Source organism: Pelodiscus sinensis, chromosome 4 (genome assembly GCF_049634645.1).
Source record: "Pelodiscus sinensis isolate JC-2024 chromosome 4, ASM4963464v1, whole genome shotgun sequence".
In the NCBI taxonomy this organism is placed as follows: domain Eukaryota; kingdom Metazoa; phylum Chordata; order Testudines; family Trionychidae; genus Pelodiscus; species Pelodiscus sinensis.
In genome coordinates, this window is record NC_134714.1 from 115940353 (window position 1) to 115966770 (window position 26418).

Below are 26418 nucleotides of genomic sequence, written 5' to 3' on the forward strand. Positions count from 1 at the left end.
AATTCCAAAGCCTCAGGCCCCCTCTGCCACATGGCTGGAGTAGGAATGTCCAGCCAGTCCCTGGATCCAAACCTCAGTGCATGCTTTCTAAAGTGTCTGAATAAAGCATTGCAGCCAAAGCGTCTGTGTGGAGGATGGAGGCATTGGGCCCTTGATCTTTTGCCCTGCATTCCTCTGGCACAAAAGTGACTCACTCTTCAGCCTGACAACCTATTTCCACACTGATGTGTGCCCCACAAGAGTCCGAGAGCCTTGTCATCCTGATTCAGCTTCACTGATGTCCTCCAGCAGGGCTCAGACTGAAGGCCACCCAGGAAGCAAGAGAGAATTCCTAGGGATGGAAATATTAGAGGAACACATTAGATACATGTAAGAATGAAGGAGATGGTCCCCTGCTAAATGCTGATCATTCCAGTCTTGGCTACTGACGATGGTTTTTTAGCCAGTGGATGGCGTGCAGGGGAGAGGGGGCATGGTAGGAGTCTCTTTGATGGGTGTCCTTGGTTCACTTTCAAAAACTCTGGGCTTTGAAATATCCAGTGTGTTCTATAGTGAACAGAAAGCCCCTTACTGAGAGAGAGAGAGAGAGAGAGAGAGAGAGAGAGAGAGCTGTCTTCCTGATTCAGGAACAATCACTGAGCCCCCAGGATGGTCTTAGACCGCAGCCATAAAAAGAGCAAGCAAAGGGAAAACCACACCTCTGCATAGGCTCCTTCCGTCTGCCCTTCCCCCTGAAGGAGAGAGCTGTGCCTTCAGATGAGGCATGTGCTGGCTGAAGGATCCCCGAGCTCCTCGGGTTGACATGGTGACATTTTCCCCTTCTTTTTTTCTTTCCCCAAGTGTCACTTCTTAGCATAGCCAAGCAGCTGGCACGCTCTAAATCCCCCTGTGGTATTTATGTGGGCACCAGCCAGGGTAGCTGCCTTTGAGCCCTGAAGGAGGCCGTCTCTCAAACACAGACATTAGGAATGAGGGGGAGGAGGAATGTAACACTCAAAAAAATAATAACCTGCAAACAAATCAGGTTTTCATTCTGAGTCACTCTGGGAACTTTTCCTTGCATCTACATTTTTTCCCCCAGTTCTTCTACATTATGAAGCCCTGGAGTACCAAACTGTCATTTTGCTTATTTAATCTTATTTTCTGTGAATGCTACGCTATAGGCAAATATTTGGGATCTTTCTGAGGACAGTGAGAACTTAACTATTTCGTGGCTCCATAGACATGTTAATGCGAGATTCAGGGAGAGAGCTCATCACTGAAATCTCTCCGCTTTCTGGAGGGTCGGGGAGGGAGGTCCCAAGATCTCAGTGCACCTATTTTCTCTGTGTCTCAGTTACAATCCCGACCTCCTGGTTTCTTTGGGTCTTAAATGACAAAGCTGGAAAGAATTGGATTGTTGAGGTTTGTGAAGTAATAACTCCCCCCCCAAAGCACAACAATATGATGAAGTCTCAACGACAGTTTTCTATGGATTATTGAAGCCATTCTATTTCATACTGCATGGGCCCCTTCTTTCTTAGGATGAATGTATCCTCATCCTGGGGACTACTTGCTTGGGGAGTCAGTGGGAGCCGAGACTCAGTATTGCAGTTTCATAAAGACATCCCTGAAGGAGAGGGGAGAATGAGTGAATGTTATCAAGAGAAAGAACTGAGACAGTCCCTAGGGAAACCCTAAGGACGCTAAGGAGAAAGGATCGAGTGGCTGGTAACAGGACTGTAAAGGAAGCATGATCTATGGAGAGAGACAAAAGCAAGTCCTTTGTGATTAAACCTTAGCTGAAGTCAGATCCTGAAGCTGTGTGTGTGAATTGTATTACAGCAAGTAGAATTAAAAACTAAAGGACACACATAGACTCTGGAAACGTGCCTTTGATTGAGGTAGTTGTTCTCCTTGCCAAGTGGCAGCCACTTGACACCATGAGAAGGTGTAAATGATTAACAGAGCCCCCTCTATTTTTTTGTCTGGACTTTCTCATTACACAACTTGTACAGCACCTCAACTAAAAGCTTTGAAATCCAAAGGTCAATGGTCTCCGAGGTGGACTGTGGGCAAGTCTCCCTCTAGTCAAGCCCACAGGTGGTGGGTAGGTTCTTTTCTTCCCTACAGTGCAGCTGGGGCAATCTAAACATGTAGTTAGTTTGGCTGCAGCGGAGCATTTGCAGATCTTGAAGGAATTCTCCAGAACACGGATCCAAATGGAGTGCTTGCGATTTCAGTGTGGAGTTTCCGGCAGAGCTCAGGTGCATGTGGAAGGCAGCCTACTGGAACAGCGCTGGCACTGTGCTGTTCTGAGATGACTTGAAAGCTTTTGCTGTGGGAAGCCACATAGTGCAAGAGGTGCGCTTCACAGGACCCTGGGAGCAACGGACAAGATCTGACTTTAAATGAAAATCCCTGTTAGTATCACCAGTGCTGGTGTAACTCCCTCTGCCCCCCAAAAAGTAGAAAGAAGCCAAGGAAAATGTCTAGTGTTGTAGAGAGAAGACAAGAATGGATCACTGATAAACGGGCTGTAGCTAGGGATGTGTCAACAAGTCTGTTAGTCTCTCTGTCTAAGGATTCACAGAGGTCCTAACATTTCTTCTTTGCTTGTTTCACACACAAGATCTCAGTGTGAGGCTTTAACATTATGTGTGTGTGAATGTGTGCGTGCGTGTGTGCACACATATGTGGTGTATATGTCTGTCTGTCTACTTTCAGATGACTTGAATACTGCTTCCACCAAACACAAAAGAAATAAGCAAGATCCTCTGCTCTAGCTCCGGCCCTTTGTGCTGCTCCAATGGTGCAAATGGGCCAGAAAGCTACCTTATGTGGCAGCCGAGGAATCCTTGCCTTGTACCCATAAGACTCAACTTAGTGGTGGGGAATGGTGGAATGAGAGGGGACCTGACTAGAGAACAAGCCCCATTCAGCATACCTATCCCACAAGTTAGAGCAGTTCCAAGCCTTCTTTACTTCACACTGAGGAGTGAATTAGCCTTAGACCCGTCTTTGTACTCCCTTGTCCTGGGGGCTCCATCTAGACTGCAGGCTTCTTTCGGAAGCAGCTTTTCTGGAAGAGATCTTCTGAAAAAACTTCTTCTGAAAGAAAGTGTCCACACTGCCAAAGTGCATTGAAACAGTGATCTGCTTTTTTGACAGATCGTGTCCACACTGAATGGATGCTATCTCACATGTAAGCTGTGATTACTATGGATGGAGTGGACACCAGGGCACCTGTGCTTTTTCCTCTTTCCTCCTCTTATTGCGAAAGTACTCCCTCTTCCCCGTCCACGCACGCCTTTTTTCCAAAAGATCTCTATCAGAAAAAGGCATTTCTCCTCATGAAAAAGAGGTTTACCGATGACTGAAAAACCCCTCTGTACTTTTGATTTTTTTTGAAAGACTGCGATTGCAGTGTGGACGTAAGTGAAGTTTTTTCAGAAAAATGGCATTTTTTCCAAAAAAACCTCTGTAGTGTAGACAAACCCTAAATTCCCAAGAAACTGTGACATACTTGATGAGCTGGGCTATTATAATGTAGTAAGCAAGAAAACCAAGCGAAAACCCATGACAAATCCTTTAACAATCTCTTTGAGCAAAGCTAAGCTTTACTTTACACGTAGGTACAAGCCAGCAGAAACAGGATATGAATCTATTACAGGTGCCTGAGAGACCTCACAAGCCACCAGATTCCCATCTTTGGGTATTGCCAAATCTAGAGAGAAAGACCCTCACTGACTTCAGTGGACTTTGGATCAGAACCTAACACAGGTCATCAGGTCTATTGTGTCCGACAGTAATTCTTCTCTATACCTCATCTAGGGGTTCATGAGGTTGGGTCTCAGCCCAGTGGCCATGTGCCATGTTACAGACTGCCATTGCAAAATGCATTATTTGGCAACCTCACTGGCTGCGTAAATGGGGGGAACAAAGGACTTATTGGCCATTTACCTTCTCTTATGTATTTAATAGTGGGCCCATTGCTGCGATACCTTAACAGCCTGGAAAGTGAACTCCCTTGGTCCTGTCCAAGTCTGGATTGAATTGGGGAAATTTGCACCTTCTGTGCTCCAGCTTCCCTGCAGTTTAATAAAGGAGTTTGTCTGAGGCTGACAATCTGACACTTCTCCACTTGAAGCTCTTTCTGCTTCTTGTTCCTCACCCATCCAAGCCCAAGGGCACATTCTGAAACCCCTACACGGACCCTTTCTTGGGCTTCTGCCTTTGGACAAGCTGCCTCCACTACTTTGGCTAGCAATAGAGATGCGAGGCTCCCATCACTGGCCCCATGGAGAGTGCAGAAACATTTGTTAAGAGCGGAGGGGGTGTCTGTTCTGACGATGCTGTGCTGCTGTTGACAGTCAGACCGGCCCTTCTGCTCTCTATTTGTTGGTTGCTAAGCAAACCTTGGGCTCACTGGGAGCCTGGAAGCTGGACAATAGATCAAGGCCCAGTGCTTTGTGTGGCCTGCTAAGGCCTGTCATTTAAGGCAAGCCTGCTATTGATCCCTAAAGGTCACTGAGTTTACCTTCGACTCCTCCTGCTTACAAGGGGAGGGGGCTGCAAAAGGGGTTTCTCCTATTGCCTCCTAGAGCAAGGTCTCCTTCTTCCTTAGCCAGCCCAGCTGCCCGTAAAGGCCTCATGGAGCGGAGTTCGATCAAGACGCTTTCTATAAATAGGGCAACAAAGTCTAATCCCTTGTAGTTTGAAGCCCGGATTCTGAAAATTTCTGTATCTGCTCATTAGGAATGCCTCCCTGCTCTGCTTCCTTGCTTCCATCTCAGATGTACTTTGAGAGGATAGGGTCGCTGTGACTTAAGACAAAATAAAATATAATAATAAATAATAATAATAAGTAATAGCCAAGAAAACCAGTTTTTGCCTTGAACAGAGCGTCTTCATACATTTACTGTTCTTAATTAACTCCTTATTTCCCTCCTCTGATGATGAGCTTTGTATATTAATCATGTCCCTCTTCTCTCAGCCCAGCCTCTTACTGAAACTCCAAGGAGTTTACGGCAGTCCTTCTTTCAGCTACATTTCCACTCTGAAAAAGTGCCTGTCAGAAAATGGAACCTTTTACTCAACAGATCTTGCTCAGGGGCTACGTCTAGACTGGCATGATTTTCCAGAAATGCTTTTAATGGAAAAGTTTTCCGTTAAAAGCATTTTCGGAACAGACCGTTTAGATTGGCACAGTCGCTTTTCCACAAAAGCACTTTTTGCGGAAAAGCGTCGGTGGCCAATCTAGACGTGCTTTTCCACAAAAAAGCCTTGATCGCCATTTTTGCAATCGGGGCTTTTTTGCGGAAAACAAATCTGAGCTGTCTACACTGGCCCTTTTGCGCAAAAGTTTTGCGCAAAAGGGACTTTTGCCCAAACGGGAGCAGCATAGTATTTCCGCAAGAAGCACTGATTTCTTGCAGTAGGAAGTCAGTGCTTTTGCAGAAATTCAAGCGGCCAGTGTAGACAGCTGGCAAGTTTTTCCGGAAAAGCGGCTGATTTTCCGGAAAAACTGGCCAGTCTAGACACAGCCCCAGTGTTTGTCAAAGTCATAGCCGTTCATTTTAATGACAAATCATTCTTTATAACATTTTACGCTTCTTAGCCCAAGCAGAGACCACACAGCTTGGGTTATATTCCTTCTCGCACCGCAACAAGAAGAAAGGCAATAGGTGACTGTACCTGGGTGCAATATTTGAGGACAATTTCATTGGACAGGAAATAAGTGAGGGCAGCACTTGAAGATGGGTGAAGGTTTGCAAAAATGCAATTGGGGGCTTAATCAGGCCTATGGGTGTTGCTGGAGTTGTAGATAACCCAGCTTAACCTTCAGATGTTAAGCTGAATTTTTATGGCTGTTGGTTAAGTAAATAATCTTGTTACTAATAAAGAGCGTGCGTTTGATTTGAAATTCATAGTGATAGTCACTTTTGAGAGAAGATCCATGCTTTAAGTCAGGCAGTCCCCTACTATAGTCCACTGAACACCTGCTTGCAGTTGAAGGATTCTTGATGTACCTCTATCCTGACCATAAGAGGGCACTCTGTTGCCATAGTGAGCATGGATTTCAATCTCTCTAGTCTAGTCATTCGTCCCTACATTTCATTTTCCCACAGTGCTCCAGAACTGGGACAGTTTTGAAATTCTTCCTTTGTGTCTACCATATTGATAATCAATACTTGTGTCACCCTTCCTCTCGCCTCTCATTTTTCTGTCCTAAGCCCATTTGGGTCAATATGTTGCTTGTATAAGTAAAAATCTAAAATCAAGATCCAAGCAGAATGAGGACAGCTGTTGGGCAAGCTGTCTTCACACAGTTCTACCAAGGTCACTCAGTCCTGATAGTCCCATTCAACCATTCCAGGCTCGTCTCGAACAAAAAAACTACTAGTTTTGTGGCATGAATTTGTGAAGTGGGTACATTGGGACTGGGTGGAGACAGCCAAACTCATTTCATTTATGATCTGCATAGAATTTGGATCCAGATATCCAGACAGAAAAGCTAAGGCCAGATTCAAAGCTCAGTGCAGTAAATGGGAATCTTTCCTTTGACTTATATAGACTTTGGATCAGGCTTTTGGTGCCTTGTGTTGTTTCCTCTGTGGCATGAATTCTGCCTTTCTGGGACTGAAAACCTCGTCTTCTCTCAGACTTCAGTACAAATGTATCCCAATTATTCCTTTGGTTAATTATCATTATTAACATGAATATTTATTTTTACTACAGTAGTACCTAGATGTCTCTTTCAAGGACACAGGAGACCATTGTGTAGCATGGCAGATTAAGTCTAGGATGATGTAGTCTCTGCCTCCCAGTCTTCACTCTAGAAAAAGAAAGGGTGGTGGTTTATAACTGTGGTTATAATTTGCAAATGCAGATTTTGCACTCAGAGTCACATGCAAGTGCAATTTTGAGGATATGTGTTTTAGAGGCCACCTTTGGAATGGGTTCCACTTGTATGACTCATTTACCCAACCCAGAATCATCACCATGACTCATGAGCCCACTGGGGAATAAATTATCTCTAGGAACTAAGTATTTCCTAATCTATATAATAGAATATTAGAACTGGAAGGGACCTTGAGAGGTCTTCAAGTCCAGTCCCCTGCTTTTACATCAAGACCAAGCACCATCTAAATCATCTCTGACATATGTTTATCTAACCTGGTCTTAAAAAGCTTCAGTGATGGAGATTCCACAACCTCCTTAGGCAACTTATTCCAGTGTTTAACCACCACGACAGGTAAGAAGTTTTTCCTAACGTGCAACCTAAACCTCCCTTTGCTGCAAGTTAAGCCCATTAGTTTTCGTCCTATCCTCAGAGGTCAAGAAGAATACATTTTTTCTCTCTTCTCCTTGTAACACACTTTTAGGTACTTGAAAGCTGTGATGTTCCCTCTCAGTCCTCTCTCCTCCAAACTAAACAAACCCAATTCTTTCAGTCTTCTGTCATAGGTCATATTTTTTAGACCTTTAATTATTTTTGTCGCACTTCTATGGACCTCCCCCATTTTGTCCTCATCTTTTCTGAAATGTGGTGCCCAGAACTGGACACAATTCTCCAGCTGAGCCCTAATCAGTGCAGAATAGAGCGGAAGAATGACTTCTCATGTCTCGCTCACGACACTCCCATTAATACATCCCAGAATCATGTTTGTTCTTTTTGCAATAGTGTCACACTGTTGACTCATATTTAGCTTGTGGTCTGTCATTTAAATCTGGCTCTTCTCCAGCTGTCCCTCAGGAAGGTACTGAAGGTATTTACGCAGATTGCTGAAGCAAGAAGGACTAAAGCAATGGCCATCTTTTGAACCCACCACTTTTCTATTCTGTTTCAAGCGAAGCAAAACTTCACAGCCAATAGCATAATTCACTGACTTTTGCCGTGGCTCCCCAAGTCAATAGAGCTTGTCACCAGCACTTGAGTTCTTTGTTCTCCGATGAGTTTTGGTCCAATGTCTGAGAGAAAGAAAGTGTGTTTGAGGGGAGCAGGCAAGGAAAGCACTGGGTGTGCTTTCAGAACAGGAGCAGCTGGATGTGGCAGGCATGAAATCCCAGCAAGAACTTCATCATCTAAGCAGATAGGGGAAGGATGGCGTTGAAGTGGGAGGGAGGGGTAAGAAAAGGCTAAGAAACCCCTGCCCTGCCCTTCCCTGCACACCCTTGAAGCAGATGCATTGTAATTTCTTCCTATTGTCAGTGACCCGAATGGTTATGGTATAGTGGGGACCCCTGGCTTCGCCTCCCCAAGGAACGGAACATTTATCAGCGGACTCAATGCTGAGCAGTGACCATTTATCACCCCTCCTCCGCATGTGATAATGGAGCTGCATGCTTCCCAGCAGGCCCTTTGGTCTACATAAAAGACCATGACACTGTTGCATTCATGGCAAACTTTAAGTAGTTTTTCCTTCCTTGCTTCCCCACCCATCCCCAACCCTTTTTACTTTCTTTCCTCTTTGTTCCTTTCTTCTGGGTTTTTGTTGTTGTTGTTGTTGTCGTCTGCTGCTGCTACATTCAACTACTTGCTTCTTTTCATTCCCCTCAGTTGGAAGAATTTCTCTCTGAGCATTTTCCCTCCTTCCCTTTCTCTAGAGCTCTGAAGAAAGGGGGAGTTGTTGAAGGCAGAGGTCTTATTTCAAAGGAACTCCAAATTTGGTCTATGGTTTAGATTTTGTTAAAACAAACTAAACTAACCCAAAGGTTAACAGAAGTGTGACCATGCCTGAAAAGAATGGCATTCAGAAAAATCCCAGTGAGAATGGTTTTTTTAAGCAAATAAAAATTCACCCTGGAATATGTGAAACACAGATTTTGCAGCACTGAAATGATAAACAAAACTGAAACTGAGTTTGGGGATCTTCATTAAAAAAAAAAAACATCCTAACAGTGAAAAGCCAATGGGATTTCTAAGATGTTAATAGTAACATAGGCTAAACTTCACCAGCAGTTCCCATTTGGTAGCCTGGGGATATATAGCACTTCCCTATTTTGTAGAAATGTGGTGAAGATACTAAATACACCAACGAGTGTAAAGTGCTTAGATATTATAGGAATGAGTGCCAGACAGTTAAATAGATTTTCAAAGCAACTCACTGGATTTGGCATCCAACACTTCTAGACAGCTTTGAACATCTCAACCACAGAAAAAGAAAGAGGTTTGTTTATGATACATTGAAATGGGTTTGTTTAACAGTTTCTCCCATGCTTTTGCCTGCATCAATGAAAACATGTCCCTTGGGTTTGGATGGATATTTTTTGATGGCATAGACACCGCTATGTGTCTCTGTGGGTATGTCTACAGTACCACCCTAGTTCGAACTAGGGTGGTAGTGTAGACATACCCTGTGTTAGTGGAAGGGAGATCTTCCAAATGATGGGACACTGGCTTACCACTCTGTTTGGACAAAGGAGGGAACAATAAGAGAATATCTACGTACCACATGGACCTCACCGCTGGCAATGCCGTCCCCAGGGCAAGGCAGTTTGGAATAGTGAGATATGGGCAAAGGACTGCAAGCCTGGGAACGGACAGTGGAATAGGTAGCTGCAGCTTTCTCTTCCAGTTAACCAGGAGGCGAGGGTAGAAAAGAGGGAAGAAAGGAGCCCACCCCTAAACGATAGGTTTAATGTGCTGTTGTTTGCTGTTCCAAGGCACAATGAGTTGGCGATTACTTTACAGCATCCACTCTTTGAAGGCTGGAGGTGGAGTGTCTGGCGCTAATGGGGGGTCATTAGGCTGGCATGTTTAGTAGGGAGCTGGGAGAGGTGCTGAGTGGAAACCCTCCACCAGGAGTGGATCTGGTCACGTGATACAGTGGCACTGGCGGAAGCAGTGCCCAGTCTGCTAGGCAAGAAGGAGCTTGGTCAAGATGCAGGACCTCTGTCAGTGAGGGAGTAAAGCAGGGCAATGCGGTGTCAAGAGGTGTGGAAGCCCCACCAGTGGGTGGGAGAAGGAGATTGTTGATGAAGTGACAGGTGGTGGTGGAAATGACCCTTTTCCCCAAGTGTTTTTCTCAGGTATGTGACCACATTGTTAGTACATAAATGGGGCAGGCACAAGATGGACACTTCAGTAGCTGACTTAGGTTAAGATACCTTCAGTGCACAGCTGAAAGCATTAGCCTTTGTAGTAGGGGGTCTGCCTACACCAGGCCCACCAAAAGGAGGAGGTAAACGGGGCAGTTGCTACAGGTCCTGGCAATTCAAAAGGAACCAGGGCTCCCAGCTGCCACTATCACAGGAGTGGCAGCAACTGGACCCTTTACATCACTGCCAGAGCACCGCACGCCACACTCTGGTTGGCTCTGCCCTTCTGCCTGAGGACCCGCCCCTTCTGAGAGCACGGAGTCAGCTCTCCCCACCTTACTTATGTGCCCAGCAGGGGTATGTCTAGACTGCAGGCTTCTTTCGAAAGAAGCGTTTTCAGAAGAGATCTTCTGAAAAAAATTCTTCTGAAAGAAAGCGTCCACACAGCCAAAGCACACTGAAAAAGCGATCTTCTTTTTCGACAGATAGCGTCCACACTGAATGGATGCTATCTCGCATGTAAGCTGTGATCACTATGGCCACCAGGGCACCTGTGTTTTTTCCTGGAGGCCTCGTCTTTCGAAAAAACTCCCTCTTCTGCATCCACACACGCCTTTTTCTGAAAGAGCTCTTTTGGAAAAGGCGTTATTCCTAGTAGAATGAGGTTTACCGATGTCAGAAAACCTCCTGCTTTCTTTGAATTTTCTTTCAAAAGAACACAATTGCAGTGTGGATGTAAGTGAAGTTTTTTCGGACAAATGGCCATTTTTCTGAAGAATCCCTGTAGTCTAGATGCACCCCAAGTCTATCATCCCCCCTAATCTACACTGGAATAAAAGACCATGACAAGGTCATATCTGACCTGGGTCTCCTGCTTCAGGCTCATAACGAGAGTGGGAGTAACAACTATTGTGTAGATCAGTGTTTGCCAATTTTATTTGGCCACGGAACCCTTTTTTGGAAAAGAATTTTGTGGAACCCCTAATAACAGTCTTATATATGGTATATAACAGGCAATTGCACCACTGCGCGCACAGAGCTCAGTAGTGACATCATCATCCCCACTGTCTGGCTAAGCTGGCATTACACAGGGACACTTATCATGGCAAACACAAATGAACATTGTTCTCAATAAAATTCATACATTCTTAAATATTAATTTTTTTTAAATCATAAAATCTTATTGTAATGGAATTTTATCACGGAACCCTTATTTTCACTTTGCGGAACCCTGGGGTTTCCTCAGAACACCATTTGGGAAACACTGGTGTAGATGACCAGGTTTTGGCTGGAGCTTAGGGTCTGGGACCCACCCCACTTGCAGGAGCCCAGAGCTCAGATTCCAATCCAACTCCAAATGTGTACGCACAGTCCCTCAGCCCATGCCTGAGTGTAGCTGTACTCTAGAAGCCCTGGGCCAAGAGAACTTTGGGGCAGACTAAGGAGTTTTAGACTGAGGATCTGGCCCCTCTGGTTAAAGAGGCCTGATGCTGTAGCAAGCATGAGGGACATGAAGGGAAAACTGAGTCTGCAGAGAGGGAGGGAAAACGTGTCTGTGAGATCCAGAGGAAACAGTCCTTTTGGGGTGGAAACCTGAGAATGGCAAATCAAAGCATACAGAAGGTAAGTCACCGGTTTTACCTCCCATGCTGCCCCTGGGCTTTTGGTGGATCCATTGCTCTTAAGTCTTCACTATTACCCCTGAGAAGAAGAGAGATAATATAGAAACACCTGTACCATCCTGGTTGATTGGGCCAGCAACTTTTGAGGAGGTGGCGGTTAGCTCCTGGTCTCAGAATGACTGTGCAGATTTCCAAGGCAAGACTGCTCGGTGGGGGAGAAAGGGACTCAAACATCCTCCTCCCCCTTCTGTTTAACACTTGCCCCCTGCTGGGACACCATCTGCTGACTGTCACGCTGTCACTGCCTCTGACCGGCTCCTCAAAGCCAACTGGAGGGGAAGAGGGGGGAGAAGGGAGGGAAGTGAGGCAGCCGCTTTGAGAGACTTCGAATGTTGAAAAGAACATCTTCCCTTTCAGAGCTAATTTAGGGGTCACAGAGTATGTGGGGGAGGGGAAGTTAAAGACCCTGACAATGTACGTTCCTAATAAATCTCTGCCACAAATATGTCTTTCCTGATGGTGCAGAGAAACCTGTACACATCATCCCTTTCTACCGTTTTCTGAGTGAACCCACAGCCAGTTCTGTGGGAGAAAATTAACTAAACTTTTTGGCATGTTTGGATAAACTGATTCAAATCCAGATTTTTCCATTGCTCTGATGTAGACACAATGAGTGAAGCGGTCCTGGGGTACAAGAAGAGCTAGGTAGCATGCTTTCATTTCCTTGTACTGTTTACACAGATGTCTGGCTCTTTGGGCGAGAAACTGATTCCTAGAGATACAGAAATCAGCCCTCAAAGTGCACAATGCTCTATGTATGTTTGCACCATTGTGGTTAAAAATCTCATGCCTCAATTTAAGAATGATTTTCCAATAATATATGTTTGTGCATGCTTGGGGCCCCTCAGCCCTACTGTATTGCAAACAATAGTAGTAATAATAATAATAATAATTTGAATATCCTGGTCCTAAAGCTCTCCAAACTTGGGGTAATTTAGATCCACACTTTGTGACTCAGACTCATCTCTAACTCTATCCTTTTGGAGAGAGATGTTCCTTTGGTGTGTATTATTACTGTGTCTTTGTGCATGAAAACAGAAACTTTGTTGCTTAGGAATGTATCTACCGCTGCTGTGTATTCCTCCCAAGGGATTGTATCTCTTCGTGTGTTTGTGGTGTCACAGTTTTTGCTGTGAAGAGGATGATGTGGCATGTTTATTAGGCCTTGTTCTAACAGATAAAGAGGAACTGACCACAGAACTCAAATTAATGATAGCTTTGGTTCAGGTGATCATGGTTTGATCACATTTATAATGTATAAGCTGAATAAAGATCAGATCAGTAAAATATATACTGGTAGTAAGTCCAATTTCACAAAGCTGAAAATAATTATAAGCCAGATCAGCTGGGAGGAAGATTTTAATCAGAAAATGTGAATGAGAATTGGGAATAACTGAAGAACTGCTTATTAGATGCCCCAAAAGCTTTTATCACACAAGCGAGGATGAAGGCTGCACTAGTTAAAAAAAACAACCTGATTTAGAGGAGAAGTGAAGGCAGCTATAAAAAGCAAAATAAATAACCAATGGAAAAAAGGGGAAGGTGATTGTAATGAATATAAATCAGACATTAGGATTTGTTGAACACTGACAAGGGAAGCAAAGGGACACAAGGCCATCTGAAGTAAGTACACTGGGTGGGATTTTTAAAATTATATCAGGAACGATGGTATTGGTCCATTATTAGATGGAAACAGCAGCATTTTCGATAATGAAGGGATGAGGTGTAAGTGAACCATAACACATGTCCAATGATCAATTATGGTAATTCCTTAGCAGGTATGGCTCTGTGAAGTACCTTTCTAGAAACTAAAAGCATTTATGCCTCAGTTTCCCTGCTGACAACAGCTTTCCGCAAGTTAGTAGGCTGCTTCCCACAAAAAAAGTCTTAAATCAATTAAATACACCTGAGCACACTCTGGATTCTGGGGTTATGCTCAGTCTCTTTTTCCGTGGACCACAGTGTTGTGTGCTCCACACCTTCAGGTGACACAGCTAAAGAGCAAAGAGTCCATGATGAAATAGTCAATACATACACAAGGAAAACACTGGCCCTGTTGATGAGATGGGCATTGTCATGATTTGGAGACTGTCTGTTACCCCACAGTCCATCCTGGGAGTTGAGATCTTCTAGGACACTTCTATTCACAGTGAGCACTCACAGCAACCACTGTGTTCACTTACAACCATTTCTAAGCCAGGGAATTGTGGATACTCTACATCAACTCACCGTACTTTTGCCTGAGGAGGGTGAGGGTTGGATGGACTAAGTGTCTTGGTGGTGTTTCTGGAAATTGGCGTTGGCCAACAACAGGCAGGGATTATTTTTTGTTGTTGTAATTTAGCACGTGGGCTTAGATTTTATCATGTGCTCAGTTTTATAATCTATAACATAAATAGAAGTAAATAATAGATATCTGAGACCTCCTTGAGCCACATTCTGATGGGTAACCATTCTCAGAGCCCACTGCTTTTCAGAGAGCTCACAATTAAGCGCCAGATTCTGACACTCTTAGGTTCAATAACACCTTAATTGACAAAAAGTCTCATTGTGGATACTATTCAGCTAACAGACCCTAGCCCGAGGTCATGCTTTTGGTGTTTCAGGGCTGATTTCCCCTAGAAAGTCACCTAAGTTCATATCTCTCCATGTTTAACACATTCGATTTTGCTCCCCCTGTGCTTTTAAAAATGTCAGCAATATAGGACATCCCAGGGAAGGAGAGGTCTGACAGAGCAACATCAGATAGAAAGAATAAGGAGAAAGGGGTAATAAATACAAAACTAACAACAGTTTTGGCATTACTGAACCGTGCCAAAGGGGGGGAAGAAATACATTAAATAACTCAGAGACAACATTACTTTGGAAATTATTGTTATCACAGGGGCTATAAACTCTTGGGAGCAGGCATTCATCTGTGGCCAATGAGAAATTATCCAATAATATCTCCATCACCATCTCTGTGAGGTAGCAGCCTGAAGCCTGAATGGGAATGGGTCAGGATATTGACAGCTTCTAAGTAGAGTCAGAGCTAATGCTAGATGAGCTTCCTCATTTGGTCACTTAGGAATGGGAGGTGAGAAAGTGAGAGGTAGCTGGAAAAGTCAGCTGCACAGAGTGACAGTTTCTTATAGTACCGGCTGGTTTATGATGTGCTTTAATTATAATTACCATAGCTCTTCTAAGGCACTGTCTTTCCCTGGATCTCAAAGTAAAGTGCCAGGGAGTGTAAAAGGCAACCTGCCCTTACCTACCCATGATGAGCTTCATGGTGCCATAGTGTTGAGTTCCCCTTGTTTTTTACAGTGCATTTCCTGAATCTTATGTCTGTTTCAGCTTCTGGACAGCAACCTACTATCCCTTCTTCTAAGGGCTTAAAAAAACAACTGGGAGAGGACTGGGACAGAAAGAGGAGCATGGTGAAGACAGATGTCATAAAGAAAACAGCAGGCTGGGCTTAGCTCTTTTATCTCTCTCTATATTTTAGAGATGTGTGCATCCGTCTGTCTGTAAGTCTGTCTGTCTGCCTGTGAATCCATTTGTTCAAGAGATCCTCCTAAACGGTAAGAGCTAGGACCTCCGAATTTGACGTGCAACTTCCTCTTACCCTAACGTAAAGCAAGGTCATGGTTTGGTTGTGCCAGGAAAATGGGATGTGCCTAGAAATTGATTGTTTTCCATGACATAGAAGGGGGGAGGGGCTTAGCGGAGGGATGCTATACTCACAGTCATCACTGGAGGGCAGTGACCTTAGGGGCCAGCCATACTGCAGAATGACCAGTGAAGGCAGCTGCACCACCAAAGGAGTGGCCAGCTGGGTATGGGCTCACTATCTTGCCTGCCACTGGCCCAGGTAAGTGCCCTCCCTGCCCCAAACTCCTACCACCCCTGTCCCTTCACCCCAGTGCTGGATCCACTGCCACACACCACACCCCAGGAGCAATGCCAGGACCAGGCAGCACAACCCCTGCCCCCTGACCTCCAGCACCTGCTCGGCCTACCCTTATCCTCCCTGGGCAAGGTCCAGAGAATGTCAGTGGGAGGCCTGCATGTCCTCCTCCCTTGGCCCTGAACCCACCTTATGGCCTTGGGCTGATGCCCCCTCCAGCCCCAGGCCCGGACTGGGGAGCACCAGCAGGGGGCCTGCACAGTCCCCCGCCCCATCCCCCACTTCCCCTGGGCTGGACCTGAGCAACGCCGGGTAAGTCTTCTAGTACTTTGATATTTGTGGGATGCATTTTCTTGCTACCTGTGCCACTTCTCTTACCCCCAGCTTGGCTTTCCCCTGGCTGATTTGTCATTTTTTCATCAGGTACATTTCTTTGTCTGGCTGTGGTCTCTGCAATGTCTAATGACATATTTTGAGAGGGTGCATCTTTATCCCAGATGCATTTGTCTATAATGTGGAGTATTTAGTGGTTAGAGGAGGGCAGGGGGACTGACAGCCTACATGGCCCCTGAGCCAGGTGAGTGTGGGAGGACTGGCTCTGTGCTCCCTGAAAGAGCGGGGCTTTGGGCAGAAGGGGCGGAGTTATGGGCAGCCAGTCCTGCATGCCATGCAGAACACAGCGCCCCCTCCCCCCCCCAGCCCTCAGAGCTACCCAGAGTGCACAACGTGGTGTCCGGGGGTGATTTAAAGGGCATGGGGCTTTGGCCATCATGACTGCCACAGTAGGAGCAGCAGTGTCTGGGAGCTCCAGGCCCTGGGGCAATTGCTCCCTTTGCCTCCTCCCATTAGCGGGCCTGGAGCAGGGGACGGGTAGTCCAGACTGTTGGGTTTCTATTCTTGGCTCAGCTACTGACTCACTGAGATTTTGGCTATATCCCTTACCTGGTCCATGGCTCCGGTTCCCCATTTGTAAACAGGGATATTAACATTTACCTGCCTCGCAGGGTTGTGGGAAGTTAACTCGTGTTGTGAGGCAACAGCAGTTCCTCAGATAAAAGAATTGTCAAGGCCAAAGCAACTACAGCCTGAGTTAAAGCCAACTGGCTTCAGTGGGCTTTGCATCAGGCCCTTAGCTTTTATTATTAAAGCAGATAATGGGGGAAAGCTTTTTTTAATCTTGCTTCAAAATCACATACCGTTTTTTTAAAGGCTCTCTTCAACCTCCCTTCACTGGCACAGCAAAGGAGAAAGTGCCAGGTCAACAAAGAATTGAAATACCAAACTTTGTGGTAGATTCCCATCAGCCTGGGCTTCAAAACAAACGACTTCAAAGCAGTACTGGCTTGGGCAGTCCTGAAGTTTTGCTGAGTAAAAACTGTCCTAGCAGCTCCATCATGTGGCAATTTGTCTTCATTGCTCCTGTGGTTTTGGAAATTTAAGATCCTGATTTGTGCCACATTTAGACTACATCTACACTGCAGAGTTATTTTGAGGTACTGCAGGTATCCCAAAATAGCTGCCCCGTGTCTTAACAGCGCGCCCGTTATTTCAAATATAATGTGCTCACTATTCTGACATCCCTGTAAACCTCGTTCCATGAGGAGTAAGGGATGTTTTGGAATAGTGGGTTATTTCGAATTATTACGAAATAAGCTGTTTTGAAATTGACTCAGAATAAGCTACACAATTTGCATCTGATGAAGTGGGTCTTTGGCCACGAAAGCTTATGCTCCAACACTTCGGTTAGTCTATAAGGTGCCACAGGACTCCTTGCCGCTTCTACACAATTTGTGTAGCTCAAATTGTGTAGCTTATTTCAAGTTATGGATGCAGTGTAGAAGCACCCATACACTCCCGGAGTGAAATGCTGGCCCTATTGAAGTCAATACGAATTTTTCAGTTGACTTTGATGGGACCAAAATTTCACTCCAGCTGCCAGTTTTTAAACTTTTAGGGTTTCAGGGACAAGGCCACATTTGCCAGATTTCTCCTGACTGATCTTTGAAGTGCTTTTAAAATGGTGTTCTCTCTCAGTACAGGCAATCCCGCGTTACAAACATCTGACTGATGAACAGCCGCACATACAAACAAAAGCTCACTTGCAGCCCTCAGGCAAGGACATCCTTTGGATTTATGAGGCCCTTCAGAGTACTATTAAACTGGTGCCTCTCTGCCCAATGACAGCCCACGCAGGGGGATGACAAGTTTTTAGAGATGCGATTTTATAATCTTCAGCAACACACTAATGAAATATTTTTAAACAAAATTTAAACTAAGGTCCTGTAGACTAACACAGTAAATTCACAAACTGACAGTATATGACTGGGGCTGGCAAATGCCGGTTAAATGGCTTCATTTCTACCTGAACAGCTCTTTCACAGGTTTAGTGTTCTGCTAGGTCTGGCAGGCTTTTTCATTTTTAAGTTAACTAGATCCTCTCTAGAGGAAGCAAAGTGACAGAACAGGGATAGAAAGAGGCAGGTGGGTTGACATGAAGACCCAGTGGTGCTCCAAATTTTCAGATGTCCTGCATATGGGTAAGGAAGGCCCTGGCCTCAGGGAGAAGGTGAGAGGCACAGGTGGTGGTGAGAAGAACAAGTCAGAGGACTCCGGAGGAGCAGGAAGTGGTTGTGCAGCCAGCAGCTGGAGAGGAGCAAAGCTTTATAGGGGAAACCAACACCTCTCTCCAGCTGCTGGCTGGATTCACAGCTGCCTCCTGCTTCTCTGGGATCCTCCAGCCCACACCTGTGCTTCTTGCCACCTTCTAGTGAGTGGGAGCTGGTGCAGAGCCCTCGGGAGGAGGGGTGGCAGTTGGGGGGATGCCTAGAAATCCCCTTCAGAATCTCCAGCTACCTGCTCATCCTTCTCTAATTAAACCTACCTTTCCGTAAGTACCAACTTTGAGGTTAAATTAAAAAAATAGCTCTACTGTTTTTTATTGCATATATACGGAATTTCAGCTACATTACAGGTTAAATAGGCTTTTGTGGGCTCGTCTGAGAATCTAACTACCATTTATACCATTGTTTCTATGGGAAAATGTGTTCTGAGTTCCAAAGAACTAATTTACACATGAACTTTTGGAACACACCCCATTTGTAAGTTGAGGACTTCCTGTATATCCTGTAATGCCTACTTTATTTTCATTTCTAATTTTTCCAGAGTAGCCATTTTAAGCTCTTAGGTCAGTCACTCTATTACATTTAGAAACCTAAGTGCCGTGGCATCGAAATACCTTTGAGGATCTGGGCCTTTGCCCCTCATTGATATGGTCCCAGGTGGCAAAATTCAGATCTGAGTCCAGATCCAAATGATCCTGAAGTGTTTAGATGTTGGATCTAGCCCGGGCTGGACCTAAGCAGTGACTAACCTAGATGGAGATGCTTATCATGCTAGCTGGGAGGAGATCCCTGTGTGTGTTTAGAAGCACCATGCAAGGAGGGGTGATGCAGTTCCTTGATCTAAAGACATGCACACATTGCTGCCAATTTCAAAGCAACTGCTCTAGTAACATTTTTCGCAGGTTGTAAGCAAAGCAGCTTTTTCTGTTTCAACCTGATTCCGCCGATCAAATGACAGTAAATAAATGCCAACACTTTTTTAAATCAGGGGACCTTAAGATCCTTTCACATCACTTCAAGGTAGGTCAGCATTACAGAGAGGGAAACTGAGGCATGGAACAGTGACCTGATTTCCCCAAACCCCCACAGTGGCAAAGCTGGAACTAGAACCTAGAAATCCTGACTCTTACTCCTGTGCAGTAGCCACAAGAGAATCCGCCCCTTATTTACCACTGTGGCATTTCTTTCCCTCTCTTGCCCTCTCTCAGACTCTCCAGGAATAACCTCTAGTAGCGGGAGGAAGAAGCTGATGGAGCTCACTCCCTGCATCCCTGCTCATCATGAGTGACACTTCATCTGGCATGAGTGAGCAAGGAACCACAGGGACAAGTATTTGTCTCACTCCACTCAAGAACCCTGCCAAGGATGAAAAGGCTGAGCACAAACGTCCCAGAGACCTGCGCTTCCATAGCTGTCCAGCATGTGAGAGCTGCTACGGGATGAAGTAACCGGGGATGGGTCACCCTCTTTTCCCTGGCTGGTACAAAACCCTCGTTGGTGGGTTTCATATAGATCCCACAACCAGAAGGGACCATTGTGATCATCCTGTATAGCCCGTGCCATAGAACTTCCCCAATATAATTCCTAGCAGATCTTTTAGGCTACATGTACACTACGAGTTTTCTCGGCAAAAAATATGCAAATGAGGGACTGCGCATTGCGCAAAAACAAGCAGTGTGGACATTTCCTTTTTGTGCAAAAACCCCTTTTCTGCAAGATCGGTAAACCTCCTTTTTTGAGGCATAAGGATCTTGAGGGAAAAGGGTTTTTTGTGCAAAAAGAAACATCTACACTGCTTGTTTTTGCGCAAAAACCCCAGCGCAAAAATGGATCTGCAGAAAGTATGCAAATTAGATTGTGCCTCATGTAAATGCGTCCCTCATTTTCATATCTTTTGCAGAGAAAACTGGTAGAGTAGATGAAGCAAAATGCAGGACAATGTAGCACTTTAAAGACTAACAAGATAGTTTATTAGATGATGAGCTTTCGTGGGCCAGACCCACTTCCTCAGTAGCCTTAGAGAAACAGCCCATCTGAATCCACTAGTTATCTACTATCTCTGGTGGGGTGAGAGCGCCCCCTGCTGCTTAACTGTTAGCGCAGCTGAGCCAGGAACAATGCAGGTACTGGTGTTTTGGCAGCCTCCCAGCAGGGCGGATGAGCTGAGCCAGATGCTTTCACACAAACCCAGCAAGTTAAGTGCTGAGCCAATGACTGCAAAGCGGCCTCTACTTTGACATTATCCCAGCAAACCAGAAAGGCAAACCCACAGATAGCAGAGCTATGCCTACAGGCCCTCACATTGCAACAGCTCAGTAAAGGCCTGAGCTGGTGACACAAGCTAGTCATTCTCAGAGTGGTTCGGGCCTTGACATCAGCCCAGCATAATAGAGCTGCTGAGCCACTAATCCCACAGTGAGCTGAGGTGTCACATCTGGCCTACGAGGTAGAGATGCTGAGGCAGTGAGCTTACAAAGGCCCATGCCGTGACATTGGTCCAGCAAGCAAGGCATTCAGTAACCTCCAAGAATTCTCTAGCCCAGTAGCTCCCAATCTATGGTCCACGGACCCCTGGTGATCTGCAACAGTACTGCAGGGAGTCCGTGGAAAGTTTAAAATAAGGGCCCATCCTTACTTTTCTTTTTTTCTCCCCTACGGGGCGGGGGGGGGGGGGGGGGAACCATGCAATTTTAATAGATTGAAAAGGGGTTTGTATGCTCAAAAAGGTTGGGAACCACTGCTCTAGCCTGAGCGCAGAGTAGCAAGCCAGAGGTACCGGAGTCTCTAAATCAGAGCAGCAAAGGCACTTGCAGTGGCCTGTGAGTGAACATCAGGGAACAATGGAGACTTGCTGACCAGGTGATTAAAGGGTTCATCATCCCCCCCCCATCCTGAGCTTGGAGGAACTCCCTCAGACTCCACGAGATCTTGCCGTATCACTGGCTGGTGATCTGAAGAGGTATCACACTGGAGATTCATAGACTATAAGGCCAAAAGAGACCATAAGGATCCTGTAGCCTGACCCATTGCATAACAGAGATGCTGATATGTCATCCAATTAGGCCTGCATCTAACCTACCATTTCTGGCTGTGATACAGCCTGTCTTTTTAAAAGACACCCAGTCTTGATTTAAAGAGTTCAAATGATGGACCCCATCCCTCCATAAGCTCTTTCAATAGTTAATTCCAGTCAATTGTAATAATTTGTGCCTTGTTTCTAGCCTGAATTGGTCTAGTTTAATCTTCCTGACATTGAATCTTGTTATTTCTTTGTTGAATTAATTAAAGAACCATTTACTATCAGAAATCTTTTCACCGAGTAGGAAGTTGTAGACTATGGTCAAGTCATCTATTAAATATTTAACGACTAAGCTAAATAAAATGGGCTTTAAAAAATCTCTCCCTTCAAGGCAAATTCTTGTAGGCAAAGAGTGGGTGCTAGGTGTTTGCAGATGGATTCCTTAATTATTTGCTCCACTATCTTTCCTAGCACAGACCAGTTAAGCTATCTGATCTATAGTTTCCTGAGTTGTCCTTATTTCCCTTTTTATAGCTGAGCACTATATTTGCCCTTTTTCAGTCTTCTGGAATCTCTCCCGTCTTCCATGATCTTATTAAACATGATGGGTAATGGCTCAGATACTTCCTCAATCAGCTCCTTCAGTATTCTAGGATACATTTCGCCAATTTTTGTCATCTACAAACTTTCCCACCAATGATTTTTAGAATTCCTCCCCCTCCCCCAAAATAAAGATATTGGATAGCTTTGGGCCAAGCATCTGTGACATCACACTAGAAATGATGACTCTTCTTTGTTTGAGATCTGTTAGCCAGTTTTTAATTAATTTAATATGCAATACACTAATTGTATATACTATTTTAATCACTTTTGTATGGTACCAAGTGAAATGGCATACAAAAGTCTATTTTGTCAACACAGCCATCTATCTATCTGTCAGACTTATGTGGTTCCCATCACCATAATATCTGAAAATCTCACAGCCTTTAAAAAATGTATCTCTACAACACCTAAGGAAGTGCTATTATCTACATTTCACAGGTAAGGAATTGAGGGACAGAAAAGTTAAGAATCTTGCCCAAGGTTTCCTAATCAACCCAACTTGTAATGTCATCAGGAAAACGATATCAAATTTGTTTAATAAGACCTGTTTTGCATAGATACCTGTTGACTAGCATTAATTACTTTGCCATCCTTTAATTTTTCATTGATCCCGTATCAGCCTTTCCATGATTTTGTCTGGTATTAATGTCAGCTAAGAAGCCTATATTTATTCAAGCAATCTTGTCTGCCCTTAAATATTGGCACTAAATTAGCTTCCCTTCCCAGACCTCTGGACTTCCCAGGGTTCCAAGATTTGTTAAATGCCAACTTCAGTGGCTCAGACAATGCCTCGGCAAATTCTTTTAAAACACTTGCTCCACGTTATGAAGTGGGGGTAGAAGGAAGAGCTGTTGTCTGACTAGGTAACAGCATAAATACCTGATGGGAGAGAAGAATTGTCTATGCTGGGATTCTCCTACCTACAGTCTTTCTTCTACCAGAAGATCTGTTCACTTGCTGTTTCCTAGTCCGTTTCAGGGGGTTTTAAAGGAAGACTCTTTCACTTGAATTTCTCCCTCCACTTCTGGAGACAAAGAAACCCTTAGGACTTGCTAAAGTAGAGAGGTACCTCCTTTCCATCTGATGCACACAGGTCTGTGACAACGGCAGCGATACTATAGCTTTCAATCTCAGATGCCTATTGCTTCTACACTGGATGGATTCCAGAAGCCTCCTATGTTGTTACAAAATAATGCCAAAAATCCATACTTCTTCAGTGTGCATCACCCACCAAACAGCTAATATGAAATACAGACCACTTGAGAAACAAATCAATAAACCTGTCTGATTTTGATGGCAGATGCATTGCACAGTGAAGCACTGTCTAAAAGCTCAATTACACTTCCTTCCTCGCTCCTCGCCTCCTGACAATTCCATCAGTTAAGCTCTCTTCAGCTTTACTATGTGGACTGATACCTAATAAAAGACTATACAGTACCATAGCATTGCTGGTTCTCTTTGGAAGGTCACTCTTAACTAGGTGTCTTTTTAGGGCAGTGTGACCAGTCTGGTCTGTCTACCGTAATGTCTTTACTCCGACCCCTTCAGAATGTCCCGACCTTCCCCTTAGTCTTGCCTTGGAGTCGCTATGCTAGCAAGTCTGCCTATACCTTTAACTGTGCCCGTAGCTGGGGGGCAGTGGTGCGCTTCCTCCCTCTTGAATTGCCAGGCACTCCCTCCTTCAACGGGGAAGGGAAAGAGGGGGGCCTGGGCCCACCCTCACTCACGGGCCCCAGCCCAGGGCCCTATGGATGTGGACCTTCTGTGGTCCGGTACGGCTGACAGGGGATCCCTGCCGAAACCCGTCAGCCCACGGGCTCAGTGCTGCCCTGCCCTGGGCTGCTTCCTCTCCCCCATGGGTCCTACCACCCTGTCCGGGGCCTACCTGGACCTCTGGTGGCTCAGCTACCTGGATTTGCCTCTGGGCTTGGGTCCCCGTTGCTCTACGGGGGCCTTGCTGGCGCACGACCACCTCCCCCTCTCGGCACCAGGCTTCGTTTAAATCTCCTGCTGCCCTCCGCGCTTGACGTGACGTCACCCCGACATCATGTGCGTGGCTTGGCCCTCCCTCCCCCTGCTGCGTCTGGCCGCGTCTCGGCCACTGCGTCTGGGGCTGCCAGGCGCTCTGCGGCTCGTGAGCACCCGGCACAATGCCAATACCTTGCCCCCTGTGCCGTAAACAGGGCGTTCGCAGTGGGGGCTACAAGGCGGGGCTGTGGTGCCCCCTCACAGGTAGTTAAAGAGACAGTGCCCTAAAGTAATTGGTTTTGAAAAAGGAAAAATAGTGATGGTTTTACTGTGTACATTAATAGGAACAGAAAGAATTTCATGGTCTTGTATAAAGACTTGCTAATTAAATGAAGAATTAGGTGTTTAGCTTTTCTGAAAATCAACCAAAAGAGTTTCCAAACTTGGGTGCTGAAATTTAAATACCATGTAAGTGGCCTGATTTTCAAAAATACTCAGTACTTTTGAAAATCAGATCCATTATATACATACCTAAATATGAATTCTGGAGTCTTATTTTGGACACTCTCTTTTGGATATATTATCCTAAGGCTTTGGGGGAGAGTTACAAACATTGTAACTTGTGAAGCAGACAGCGACAGTAACTATAAACCCAAAAGGAAACTGTTCAGTCTAGTTTCATTGTCCACGAGGAGGACAGTGCAATACAAAAAGTAAACACCCGGCATGAATAGTGAAAAACTGGATGAGCTGTTTTCAGTTCTATTCCTTTCAGTTCCAGATTTTTAAAAGTGTTCAGCACACACCATTGAGAGGTCGTTCGTTATACATAAAGAATTCCTCTGTTATTAACAGTCGGATGACAGTTCAGGAGTCACACATTTTGTTTTAAAGTAACTAGTTAGTTTTCATCACTAGACATTGACTTAGGGTCCATTGCTGCTTCCTGTTCCATTGCCATTCCCATTCTAATCATGACATCGCAATACATACAGAATGGACTCCAGTACTAGACAGCATCCTCTGTGCTGTCTTAATTTACATTGGGCCTGGTTGAGACCAGCCTCTGGGATCAGGTAGCTGTCATCTGTCTCTCCACCTCCTAAGCCAGCTGGATTTTGGATGCAGGTGAGAAAGTAGCCCATTATGGCTACTCTATGCCACAGAAGCTAGCATTGTTCCCATCTGTCTGCTGTCCATTTTGTAGTCACTGGCTCTTTTTAAGCCCTAATGCTTATTTTCCAATCTTTTGGTTCAGACAAACAGGGAGAGAGTTGATTTTCCACCCACTCTTTGCCTCCTTAGCTCCTTAGCCACAGCTCCCCGTCTCCTGCTCCTCACAACCTTCCACCAGGCTGCAAACAATCCCTGGCTTGTTAAAGGGCACGGGTGCATAAAGCAGCAGGTATTTGATCTGGTGTGTTGCTTCGTACACACACACACACAAACAGACACACACACACACTTACACACACACTAGGAAAGGTCAGAAGTGCAGAAAATGCCATGCCCCAAAGGGACAGATTATAAAGAAAAGGAGAGCGAGTGAGAGGACTAGAAGGACAGGAACACTGATGAAACAGCCCCATGTCACTGTACTAGGGGCTGTGTCAGCTTCATTGAACAATACTGATAAGAAGTGATCTGATGGGGGGTAGGGGACAGTGCAGACACTGCAACAGCCCTGCTACCCTGAGGGAGAAGGGGAGGCGAATGGGCACAGTTAGAGTGTGAGCTGTTGCCACCACCCTCTGTGACATATTCCAGGGCTCCAGGTGGATGGGCTGGAAATGGATAGGGCGAGGCAGGTACTCACTGGCAGAGTTTACAGAGAGCCGCCTGGGGCAAGGCAGCAGCCAAATGAAATGGAAAAAGAGAACGTGTTGTCATTAGCAGGCAAGGGACAAGATGCCTTGCTGGGCTTAGACTCGGCATCCAGCCTCGGTCAATGTGCAGAATTTCCTGTAAATTTGACAAAGGAACAAGATGGTCTTAAAATGGCTGCAGCCTCCCCAGCCCTCCCCCTTCCTTTCCCTCCATTAAGCAAATTGTCATTTCCTGAAAACAAAGGGACTGAAGCCAAACCCCTGTCACCTCAGGAAGCCACTTCTTTCTTTCTTTCTTTCTTTCTTTCTTTCTTTCTTTCTTTCTTTCTTTCTTTCTTTCTTTCTTTCTTTCGAAACTATCCCGGTGCCAATGACTTTTGAAAGAGGGGGGCAAGCTGAGCCCCTGGTGTGTCTGAACCCCACTGAGGAGGAGCCAAACCAGAGACCTAGTATAACCCAGCAGAAACTGGCACGATCATATGCTGAGCATTTGCACAATCTACTGTGGACACAATCTCATTCTGGTGATTCAAGTAGGTGGAGCTTGGTTTGTAGGGTAGAACTTGTGAAAGTGCCACTTTGTTGTCTTCCTCCCTACTCAAGTCCTGGTTGAAATTAGTTTCAGGTAGTGGGGTAGAACTGAGATTTCTGAGGGAACGGGGGAGTTGTAAGGATGGTTACCTTTGGAATGAAATGACAACATTCTCAAAAGATCTCACTTTATGAGCACTGATAGAAATGTAGCCATGTTAGTCTGGGGTAGTTGAAGCAAAATGCAGGACAATGT

The 26418-nt window shown here is 45.3% G+C and overlaps 1 long non-coding RNA gene across 1 annotated transcript in view; it reads right to left on the bottom strand.

Annotated features, from left to right (window-relative positions):
- The window catches only part of LOC142829012 (uncharacterized), a 55267-nt gene extending 32309 nt beyond the window's left edge, over positions 1 to 22958 (bottom strand). Inside the window, exons 1-2 of the long non-coding RNA XR_012903226.1 lie at positions 22717 to 22958; positions 6727 to 6817 (exon numbers count right to left, since the gene is read on the bottom strand). This is a non-coding gene — a long non-coding RNA (uncharacterized LOC142829012). The remainder of the gene's footprint in view (positions 1 to 6726; positions 6818 to 22716) is intronic.
- Positions 22959 to 26418: the final 3460 nt, after the last annotated feature.